The sequence below is a fragment of the Opisthorchis viverrini genome (genome assembly GCF_000715545.1).
Source record: "Opisthorchis viverrini unplaced genomic scaffold opera_v5_87, whole genome shotgun sequence".
In the NCBI taxonomy this organism is placed as follows: Eukaryota; Metazoa; Platyhelminthes; class Trematoda; order Opisthorchiida; family Opisthorchiidae; genus Opisthorchis; species Opisthorchis viverrini.
In genome coordinates, this window is record NW_008751747.1 from 522,606 (window position 1) to 533,627 (window position 11,022).

The window sequence follows — 11,022 nt, forward strand, 5'->3', positions numbered from 1 at the left end:
AATCGATTAAAACAAATCGCAAAAAATGACGGCAGATGAGGGTGGTTTTCAGTCCATGCATATATGCAAAGAAGTGCAACATTTTGACGTTGAAGTTTTTATTTCGCCCGCAGGGGTTTTACAGAACAATGCATTGTGCCTCTAGCCGCTGGCTGTTTCTCGCCTTGCGACAGTCAGTCTTCTCTATGGGTGGCAATGCGCTAGAAAGCCTGTTTGACATCATATATCGCCAAGCGATAGGCCGGACACGGTTTATAGCTGTTTCCCTGTCAGATATCTCGTCGGTCACAGCGATAGGTAATGTGCGTCCCATAAGCGAACATGACTACTTCGCAGTGCCGGGAGACTTGAAAATTTGTTCCGAGCCAACGACGTGGTGCACGTGTTATCCAAACACCCAGTAGTGTTGTAAAAATTGTTATTCACTTTTCTGCATTGAGCAAACGTGCGATGCGAACGACCAATGGAAGAATACATATCAGGTAAAGCAAGGGGTACTTCTCCGCAGAATTCCTATTAGTAGTGAAATTTACGTGGCTGCCTGGCCAAGGGGTATTTGCTCGGCCGCATTATAAGAGCAGAGCTTGTGGTGGAACGTGTAACCATCGCAGTTGGAAAGGGTCCGAAATGGAAAAAAAATAATTTTATAAGCGTACGTGTCTCCTGATAGCCAGGCGCGTGTTAGAAACATCACGTCACAGCCAAACAGCATCGGAGGTGTAAATTTACACTGGCGTTTCATTCACCACGAACGTCCTAATGTAATGCTGTGCATACATCATGTCCCCGAACGAGTCGAACAGTCTACGCAGGTTCGCACAATGCTTGGTTTCCACGAAGGCATGCGTACCCGATAACATGATAGCTGTGCTATTTGTCGCCAAAAAAAGAAGACGGCTTTCCTCTGCATTCCCAGGATTAATCGTGCGGCACGTGGCGTCAACAACTAAAGACCGTGAGTTGCTAGGTGAAAATGAACCAGAAGACATTACGAAGATATATATACATGACATAATTATATATATAATTATGTAGCAAAAAGGACTTATGTATCTGGCTCTCACCAAACAAGCGCTTATTACTGCACCGCAAAAATGGGACTAAAAGGAATTCACCGTTCCACAGATGATTCAGTGCATCTTGCACGCATCACCCACACAGACTTCCGTATACTCGATGGAGCTACCGCTTCTTGAATATGCCAGCCAACTCAGGACGCGAGAAATACCTAATTCCTACTGAGAGTGCAGAACAAGCCAAAGCAAAAATAGGTTCCGGACTTAAATTCGTTGTTTGTGAAGCGCGTTTCCCAGCGCTCGGTCTAATTCCATCAGACTATCGTCAACTGTAAGGAAAACTCATACACACTCCCTGCTTGGTTTGGAGGACAGGATTTCCACCCACATTGTATGAAGAATTTTGAGCTCAGAACACTCAATAATACTGTATCAACTAGTACGCTGACAATGAAATTCTCCACGTTTATTAGGTCCCCATTTGTAACCCCCGCCCCACTTTTCTGTTTAGTGTGTATATATGAACCGACGTTTGTTTGTCCTTACCACTTCCCCCCATTTGCCCTGAGGTCATCCGGCCATTTGTATCTGACTTCGCACGTGTGACTCCCGCACGTGGGAGCCTGTTTGCTCCCTTGCTTTGTACTTTTGTAGTCCAAGCGGACTGTTTGTTTTGGACGCGCCTTTACTGTCGAGGCTTGTAGAAATTGTGAATTTCTTTTACCTTACTGTATAGAAACCCAGCTCCGACTTTATTTTGCCTACCCGGAGGTTCTGGTATTACGCGTCACTCGAAGACACCGTTCGACCGTTACAATTACCGAGCAACATGTTTTCTTATTTCGGGAAACTGCTGCGTGGAATAAGCTTCCTTCGACGGTCGTTCACTCTTCATCTAGTTTCCAATTCAAAGCACTTTTTAGTTGAGACCTCGAGCCGGAAATACTAATTCCTAGTGGTGAGAACTTGAGGAGCAGTGCTATATCACTTTCTTCTGTTGTGCCATTCAGGTGAACAGATGCCGCTGAATGGCAGGAGTATACCCAAACCAGAAGGTTTGAGCAAAAGACTCAACACCGTGCAGCAATCCTTGAATCCGTAAAAAACATTTAAGCATCTTGAAAGCGTCGAAGTGCAGCCATTTTCTCGTGCAAGAGATATACACGCGACTAGAATGGTCACCGCCATATTCCGAAGCGACTCTACGGACACATTATTGGGCCTCAGGAAAACTAAGTAAACAAAATTTTATAGTCGACCCTCTTCTGAATAGAGTTCAGAAATTGACGCGGTAGTTGTTGATATCTCGGGCCCCTAACTGCTGTAAGAATTTATCTGCAGTCTACTACGCGGACTCTACCAATGGAATTTCGTGGCTCGGAAGAGAAATTAAAGTACCGAATCGCTCTCTCCTTCTGAGTTAAAGGGATAAAAATGATGTAATTATTGCTAGCGCACTTTCAAGGAATTTTCAATCAAAATGAGTGGAATTGCATATGGAAGAAGCACATTCTCCCAAAAACCGACCATGGCCTTTAGAGCCAGATCAAACCGAGCGGTCATAGTCTTCAAAATCATGAGTTCATCCGCCATAGCGAGTATTGAATAGGTTTATGCAAACAATGGTAAAACCTGACTGCCTAATAAAGTTTAGGCTTCAGATAAACGCTGCGAAAGGTCAGAACTTCCAGCGGGAACTTTTGTCGTCCAGACCCTTTTCGAGGAAACCTTGTGTGTGCACTCAGGGATGTGCCGGGCCTTGAATATTCGGTGAGCGGCAATAGCATGGCAATTCTCTTTCGTTAGCATGAGTGTCAAATCATTGCCAACTACAAACGTTCAACACTGGTGCATCCTCATCCATCTATTCGAAACCACCGAATCCGCAGTTTTGGCTGGTATTTTTTCCAGAGTTGAGAGAACACGAAGTCGCAGGGCAAAAATTGCTCTGAAAACGGCATGATTAGCCTGATTTTCCTTCGCCTTTTTTCTCGTTTCCGCTTTTCAAACCTATTAAAAAATTTCCACTTGTTGCCCATGGGACAAAAACTAGCTGATCAAAAGTTTATAATCCAAGTTGATCTAGTGTCAGTTCAACGTATCGTCTATCCAAGCATTAGCATTACGTTTGACAGGCAGTGGTTCAAACAGATGTGCGTACCAGAACTGTAAGGCGCCAATTTTTATCCCTTTTTCCGCACAGCAGGTGGTGGTTTCGGGGAAGTGGTCTGCGACATAAGCGATTGCCTCTGCTTTTCCCATCCCTGAAAATGTTTTCAGGAGGTATTAACCTGTGGATCACCGAGAAGTCACGTTCACCCACTTTCTGTTCGCCTGTGTAAGATAAAAGCCTCTCGCGATACCATAAATATCGATTCATGATTAGATGGCTGACTTGTGTGGTATTCAGAATTATACTTCAGCGCGATTGGACACTATACCAAACTTTGTACTGTTTGAGTCATCGAGCGCCAAACTCCCCTTCGAATACCATACTTAACCTATTTTTACTGCCATTTTATCAGTGTCCAGTGCTCCTTAGAGTCCTCATTTCACCTGATTTCGCTCGGATTATTCCCGCTTAGGTTATTTCTTACTCATACATACTGAAGACTTGCAAACTGCGAGTCAGTGCTTATGCGTCACGCATCCAACTAGTTTCATTCTGGCCAAACCCAGAGAATTATCCTTACTGACCAAGGTACCCGAATACGATGCCTTAAAACCGCAGTCCAGTTGCATCAAGGAAACGATTTCATAGACCACGGCGTTCTCCGCTATTCGTTAAATGCTTCCAGCTAATGAAGGGAACACAAGTGCCACCTTGCCATAAATGGTCCGTGCTGTTTTTATTTTTGGTCATCAGCAACTACCCCACCAGATAAAATTGAAGCGACCACTGACAAATCTACGAAGGTTTGTTTGTCCGTCGGATGACAAAGGTCACAGAAAATTCCTTTACGAAATCTTTTAGTGGACCGTTATCTAGTAGCACCCTTTGTGTGCCTAACTGTTACGTCACCCGAGGGAATCGTGAGCACTGCAATAGCGTCAGGTTGCTCAGGCCTAGATAGGAGAAATCGAATGGCAGAGATCAGGTACGGAACAAGGACCTTCTGGTCAGTACGTTCACGCTATAACCACTGCATCATTTCGTCGCCGTCTTGGAGTAAAAAAATTTGCAGGTAGCGGACGTCATTATACCACAATCTTGAGACTTCACTGCCCCGCGTCCATGCACCTGAGGCGCACACTTGGTTCACCCAGTTCCCTCACTTCGGAAGAATTTTTTCGCGCAACTTATTCCAGGGATTTAGCCTCTTTTGCCCTCCAAAGGTTCAGCTAACATCCAAAAGTTTTCATGGCTCTTCCCATTTTGATAACAAGTCAGTGGCCACTGGATCACAATACAGCACTTACTCAACTTAATGCGGCGACTCGAAAAACTCAGCAATGTTTGACCTGCGAGTGACCACACTGAGCTTGTTCTCGTTTGGAAATAGTAATTTTCGGAGGGCGATGAAAGAATTTCCGTCAACGTCTCGAATTCATCTGTACTTTGTAGAGGCAAATGTTTGTAGCTGGGTTGTGTAGATGGTTTTTTGCCTGTTTGACAGGCTGGACAATTTGATTGCAAACGTTCTGCTACCAACCCGGCTGGCATCATCAGCACCTTTCTGGGACGCGTAGTGATGCATGGCGATGGGTTGGCAGAGTGTCGGCCAGCGCTGCGAGCAAGTGACCGATAGTTTCTTTATATTTTGGCGCATGATAAACCTTCCTGTCGAAGCTTCACCTCTCCATACCGGCAAATGTGTTGCGATCAGGGGCAATGCATTATATCCACACACATTTCGCTAGATAGCGGTACATGGCACTGTACCAATGTTTCTCGGATGCCGGTGCACACACAAAGTTCAGGCTTTTGAAGTAAACGATGTGTGACACGTAGAGACAGGCTTAACGATTTCAGGATCACAGATGGTATGGTTACTGGGCATCCGGTCATCGACAGGGATAGTTTTCTTTTGTGTAAAAGGTTTAGCTTGTTAAGGGAGATAATGCACGAACAGCAACAAGTGAAGACATTTGTCATGGACAAATCACAAATAAAGGCTGCCAGATTTCGTTCCTGTCTACGATGTCATGTTGTGTCGTTGACATGTTCGCAAAGCTATCAGGATGCATATACGTACGAAATAACATCCGGGTATTTTGATCATAGATAAGCTATCAACCGTTGACACATTCTACCATATGGCTCATTTACACAATGCCGCACAATAGGTATTCTGTGTACCATCTATTAGCACGTAGATTCCGCCTCGGCCTGAGAGTTTGGTCCCGCACAGACCCACACTGTTTCTCTAACTTCCCCATCCGTCAACAGTAGCAGGCGGATTATCACCTAGCGGAGCAAAGGACACCCCTTACATTTGTTTCCAAGCAACCGGTGGTTCCTTTCAGCCGCCTGAGAAAACAACCTGACCAGATTGTGTTTATTACTGCATATTATCCCATTTTATATCCCCACAAACTCACCATGTTTTGCGAATCTCCTCCCATCCCATCATCTTCTTAAGCTTTGAACTTCAGAAGTACCCGTTTTAAACGACCTGGATAGCTGATACCCACTCCACCTGGCCTATGATCTACAACTCCGGGATCGACAAGCGGACCACAAAAATACCTACAATCCCATATTGGCCTCGTTCCACCTTGTCCCCTTGACCAGGCCGAAATGAATACCGCTGCCCATTGAACTACACACCCCAGCCGAATGATCTCAAATGCAACGTCCATCACGGGGCTGTCCGAAAACTGAAGCATGTCGGGCCAATGATGGCACGGCACTGCCACACTCAGTTTGATAGCACACCCGCAACTGTTCCACTCCTCCCAAACGAGCCCTTTTGCCTACGCGATTCATTGACCCCAACCACCACCACGACATTTATTCCAGCCTGTTGGGCTTCTCGTTTGAATCCAACCACCTTTGTGCCCTCATCCAACCTAACCCCAGCACTTAACTTTCCTACAACAGTGCAACCAGTGAGTCTGCTTGTTCTCAGATTGCACCATATTTTTGAGACTAAACTTGCCATGTTCTACCAATTCAAATTATCGCATCTCCACCTCCACTTTATCTCGTTGTGACTCCGGCCATTTACCCAAACACCCAAGGTCACTCGTGGCCAGCAATAGTCTTCCAGTTTTAGTTCATGTCGACCGACAGAGTCTTTGAATTAGTCGGACCTCATGCCCAATGTTCCCTGCAGGTTATCATTATTTCATCGAATACTCCTCACTGTTCATAACGTTGTCCCCATTACGCAGAATCCCCACTAGCCGCAAATCCTCCAGTCACATGCCCCATTCTGATTGTAGACGCATGATCATGCCCGAAGGTATTCCACCCACAAGTTGGGAAATAAACATTATTATTATTATTAAACTTCAGATGCTGGAATACCGAAAGGTCACAAACGTCATCGGACAGATTGTTCATCGGCGAATCCTGCTGCGCCAATGCGCGGCATCTGTGAAGAACAACCTGCTATCGGCGTTTGACGACAGTGATCTCCGAACCCAGCTAGTGGTCTCAGGACACAGAATTTGGTTCTTTGGGCGGCTGCGTCCTAGGCGCACACCCAAAATTTCTTCCAAGCCGTGGTTCAAAAAAGGAAAACTTTAAAATAACGTTTTAGCATTTGATGGTAGTTATTCTGGCACCTAAAATCTCTCCACGCGGCTGCAGTTTTATTGGAAGTTTTTTTAATGGATTACAAGTTCATTATGGGCGCGGAATTCGTATTTTACTGACTGATGGTGGCTTCGCCCATCGTCTCTATGAAACCGCTGGATCTTTTGTGGAAAAGCTAGTTTCTTCGCATGTTTTCTTACGTATTAGATTTGCAAATAACCGCAAAACGACTTGGACAATAATCACGCCCATTACGTCTGTGAAAACTCAAATTGGATTAAACATTCACAAACTAAATGAAAAAATCCTTCTATGGTTGCGGCAGGCGTCCCGCTGAAGCCAAGGAATTTGTCACAGCTAGTAAGTTTTTTGTTTTTTATTATGGTCAGCACACGTTATATCTGGCTTGAGGCAAGAAATGATCTTAACCGGTATACCGAGCCACCAATAGTACCGCCGGATAAACTATTGGGTTTGTGGGCGGAATAAGCAGAGAGCTCAGTAAGATGACCACTGCTCTCAAGATCTCGTACAACTTAAACGGACAGAAACAGTCTTCTGGATAAGATGCTCGTCTGTGAAACATTAGAGATATAGTGAACCACGGGCAAGCAATCAAACTGGGTATGGTGGTCGCCGTACCGTCATCAAGACACCATACTTCGGTTCGTGCACAACTCCATATATGATAATCCTGGATAAGCCATTTATGGTTGTCATTGTGGTTGGGATATTTTTGGGTCTGTCGAGGGTTCGGGTGGTTCATTAATGCCATTCAGAGGGGATTGTAAGACGGCCATGTCTGCAGTGAGGACTCAAAATAGGAAAAAAGTCCGAAATGTTTGCTAGAAAGCACATTGATATGAGTTGGAATGCCTCCCGAAATAACAAACAGTCAAAAGTTATCACCATTTCTAATTACGTCAATGAAGCGAAACTGCCCTATTTCAAAAATGCGACGAGACAAACGATAAAATAACTTCTGGACCCGGTTTTCGAACATCTCTGGCAAAATCCCCCTCAATTCGGAGTATGCAGACACCGTTTTCATCTTCAAAGAAGAGGGAAAAACACAGGTGTTCTTGGATGAACGGACCAAAAGCATTCTATCCATCGGTGTGCACTGTGTGCTCACAAAGTGGCACGTTATCATAACGAAGTTTATTCCCATCACGTGGGTGACTTACCGTAGGCATGAAAATAAAGGTAGCCAGAAGTAAGCATGAGTTTTTTTCAGGTTGCAGGTAATGGGACAAGTGGGCGATAAGGTATAAGAAGGGTCAAGAGAAAGAAGTGTATAGTTGTGGGTGTGCTATCAAACTGGGTATATCAGTGCCATGCTATCATTGCACTGAAATACTTCAGTTTCTGAACAGCATCTAAACCGACGTCATTTCTGAGATCATTTGGCTTGTATGCGCAATTCTGTGAAAAGGGAGATATAGTTGGCTGGCCAGGGTAATCCTCAGGGGTAGAAGAGAGCTTATATAAGATCGCAGGTATTTTTCCGATCTTGTTGAAGGAGTAGTGCGGTGCAGCGTTTTATATACATTCGAAGTTGTATTAGTTTTGATTGTAGTGTGACAGATGAGGGCAGGGCACGAACCTACAATGCTTGGGTCGCGTTAACTAATTTGAAACACATGTGGCATCAAGGCAGTATATCCGTGAAAATCAAGTAACGTGGGTACTAGGCTGCAATGCCGGCCGTTCTGTTGTGTGGCTCTGAGAACTGTCCTGTTTGAGAATCAGAACCAAGACGCTTTCAGGTGTCTGACAAAGGCTGTCTCAAAGCAATGGCTCGTGTGGGTATGTGTTGGCTAATCCGTAAGGCGACAGTCACCTAGCGATTTTTCAGTTGTGCATCGAGGGTTTCCACTGAAGGATGTGTCATTGCAGTCTCCAGCTAAATCATCATTATTACCTGGGACAGTTGGATCACATCAGCTGTGTCTCCCTTACTAGCTCGTTTATTTGGATATAGCTGATATGATTTCAGAAGTGAAGATGGGTTGCAATTCTTCAAGATGAACGGTGAGTTGGATGTAGCTAAAATAAAGCTCCTTGTGGATTAGGTTGCTCATGTGGTTGAGGGTGTGATGGTTACGAGTTTCGTTGAGAAAGACCAAGCTGTCGATTTTACTAAGTTGCATTGTATCGGTAGCTGAGAGCAGAAATCGCGTAAATTTAAGATTTAGTGCTCTTAACGAACGGATCAGACACCCACACACTAGATCTTTGCTACGGCTGCATACATGGATGCATATTTGAGGACGCATGTGGCCTTAAGTTCTTGTGGCTCAATTCCACACCACTTGGTCCTACGACTGACACCCCTGTTCAGCTTTAACTTCGATTCACAAAATAATGCATATGGTTGCCGTATCCAGGTACCGATTCATTAATGTACACGCGGCTCTCTTGTTATCGCCTGTTAGACTAAGTTAGCAACTAGTGCGCTCACATTTACAACAGTAAGTCTCCAGGTTCAGCGCGGAATTGTGAACAAGCAGACTCGTGAAGCGGTTGGTGAGTTAGCCACTGCAACTTTGTATAATTATTCCTTTAAAATGATATTGCTGAAAATGTAACTGGTCATACATTTTTTCGGAAACCCCGTCGAGTAAGAAGCCGTGAAGTAGATTGACCACACATTATGTTTGTACCAATGCAACCAACAAATAGAAACGTGTTTTGTTAAAGGTGGTTCTGTATTTTCCAGGCATGGGGTGTTGAAAGGTCCACGACGTATGAGTATGAAGGACCGCCGTCAGCCGCTGGATTATTCTATTATGTATAGTTTGGACACCATAATCACATACGAGCATGTGCACGGGCCCGGCAGTTATTACACGTAGCCTCGGAAGGTGTGGTCTATTATAGTTATGAGTTTGACGGCCGTCGCAGGCCATTGGACTTGGCTAGTGGGCATAGTTGTAGCCTCATAATGAGCGTTGCACATAAACACAAGCCTTGCAATTACGATAAGTGGCTGAGGTAGGCGATATTCGACTACAGTTACGAGTGTGACGGGGCGTCGTCGGGCGTTAAATTAAGATATCACACAGCTGGAGCCTCATTTTTATCGGCCCCGCATAAATACTGGCCTGGTGTTTGCTGTTGATAACAGACATAAGCGAGAACGCGCACAGCTATAGACACGACGGCCTAGCTGTTTCAAAAAGCAATAAAGGTAAGCGAGATTGCGTATAGTTGTAAGTATGAGGTCCGCCGTTCGCCATCAGATCAGGTATGTGTGCATGGTTTGGGTCTCGTATTAATACAAGCCCAGTGTTTATCTTAAGTAGCAAAGATAAGAGACAACGCGCATAGTAATGAGTGCGACAGATTAGTTTTGATTAAGTTACCGGTTAATCAACGCTACACATGGAAACGGAACTAGCAGGTACGATGAATAGCCAGTCAAGGCGACATCGAGCACATCAATCAGTATGACAAATCATCAGATTACACTATCACGATTAGTTGAGGCCTCACTTATACCGGCCGGCATGGATACTGACCTGGTGTTTACTTTAGGTAGTAAAGATAAGCATATGGTTATGGGTATGAAAGACTGTCGCTGGCCATTGGATTGTTACTTGCATAGGTGGGGACTCATAAGCGGCGTCGCACATGGAAGCGGGACTAGTAGTACTGGGTATGAGTGACAACGCGTAGAGTAATGGTTATAAGAGACCAGCATTTGTTATTGGATTAGGATGTCGTGCGTCGGTGAGGCCCTGTAACGTTCGAACGGTGTCTTCGAGTGACGCGTAATACCAGAACCTCCGGGTAGGCAAAACAAAGTCGGAGCTGGGTTTCTATACGGTACTATTAGGGTAAGAGAAATTCACAATTTGTACAAACCTCGACAGTAGATACGCGTCCAAAACAAACAGTCCGCTTGGACTTCAAAAGTGCAAGGCAAGGGAGCAAACAGGCTCTAACGTGCGACAGTCACACGTGCGAAGTCAGATACAAATGGCCGGATGACCTCAAGGCCAAATGGGTGAAATGGTAAGGACAAACAAGAATCAGTTCATATATACACACTGAACACAAAAGTGGGGCGGGGGTTACAAATGGGGACATAAGAAACGTGGGGAATTTCATTGTCAACATAACGGATGATACACCGCCCACCAAATTCTCCACGTTGGTTCAGCTGGCGCCTCGGTTCTTGCCCACTACCTACGCTCAGCTCCATTCCAAGGTACCCCATCAGCCACCGACACAAATGGTCCGAGTCCACTCCTGCAACAAGTGCCGACTTCGATGATGTACAAGCCTATTCGCGTC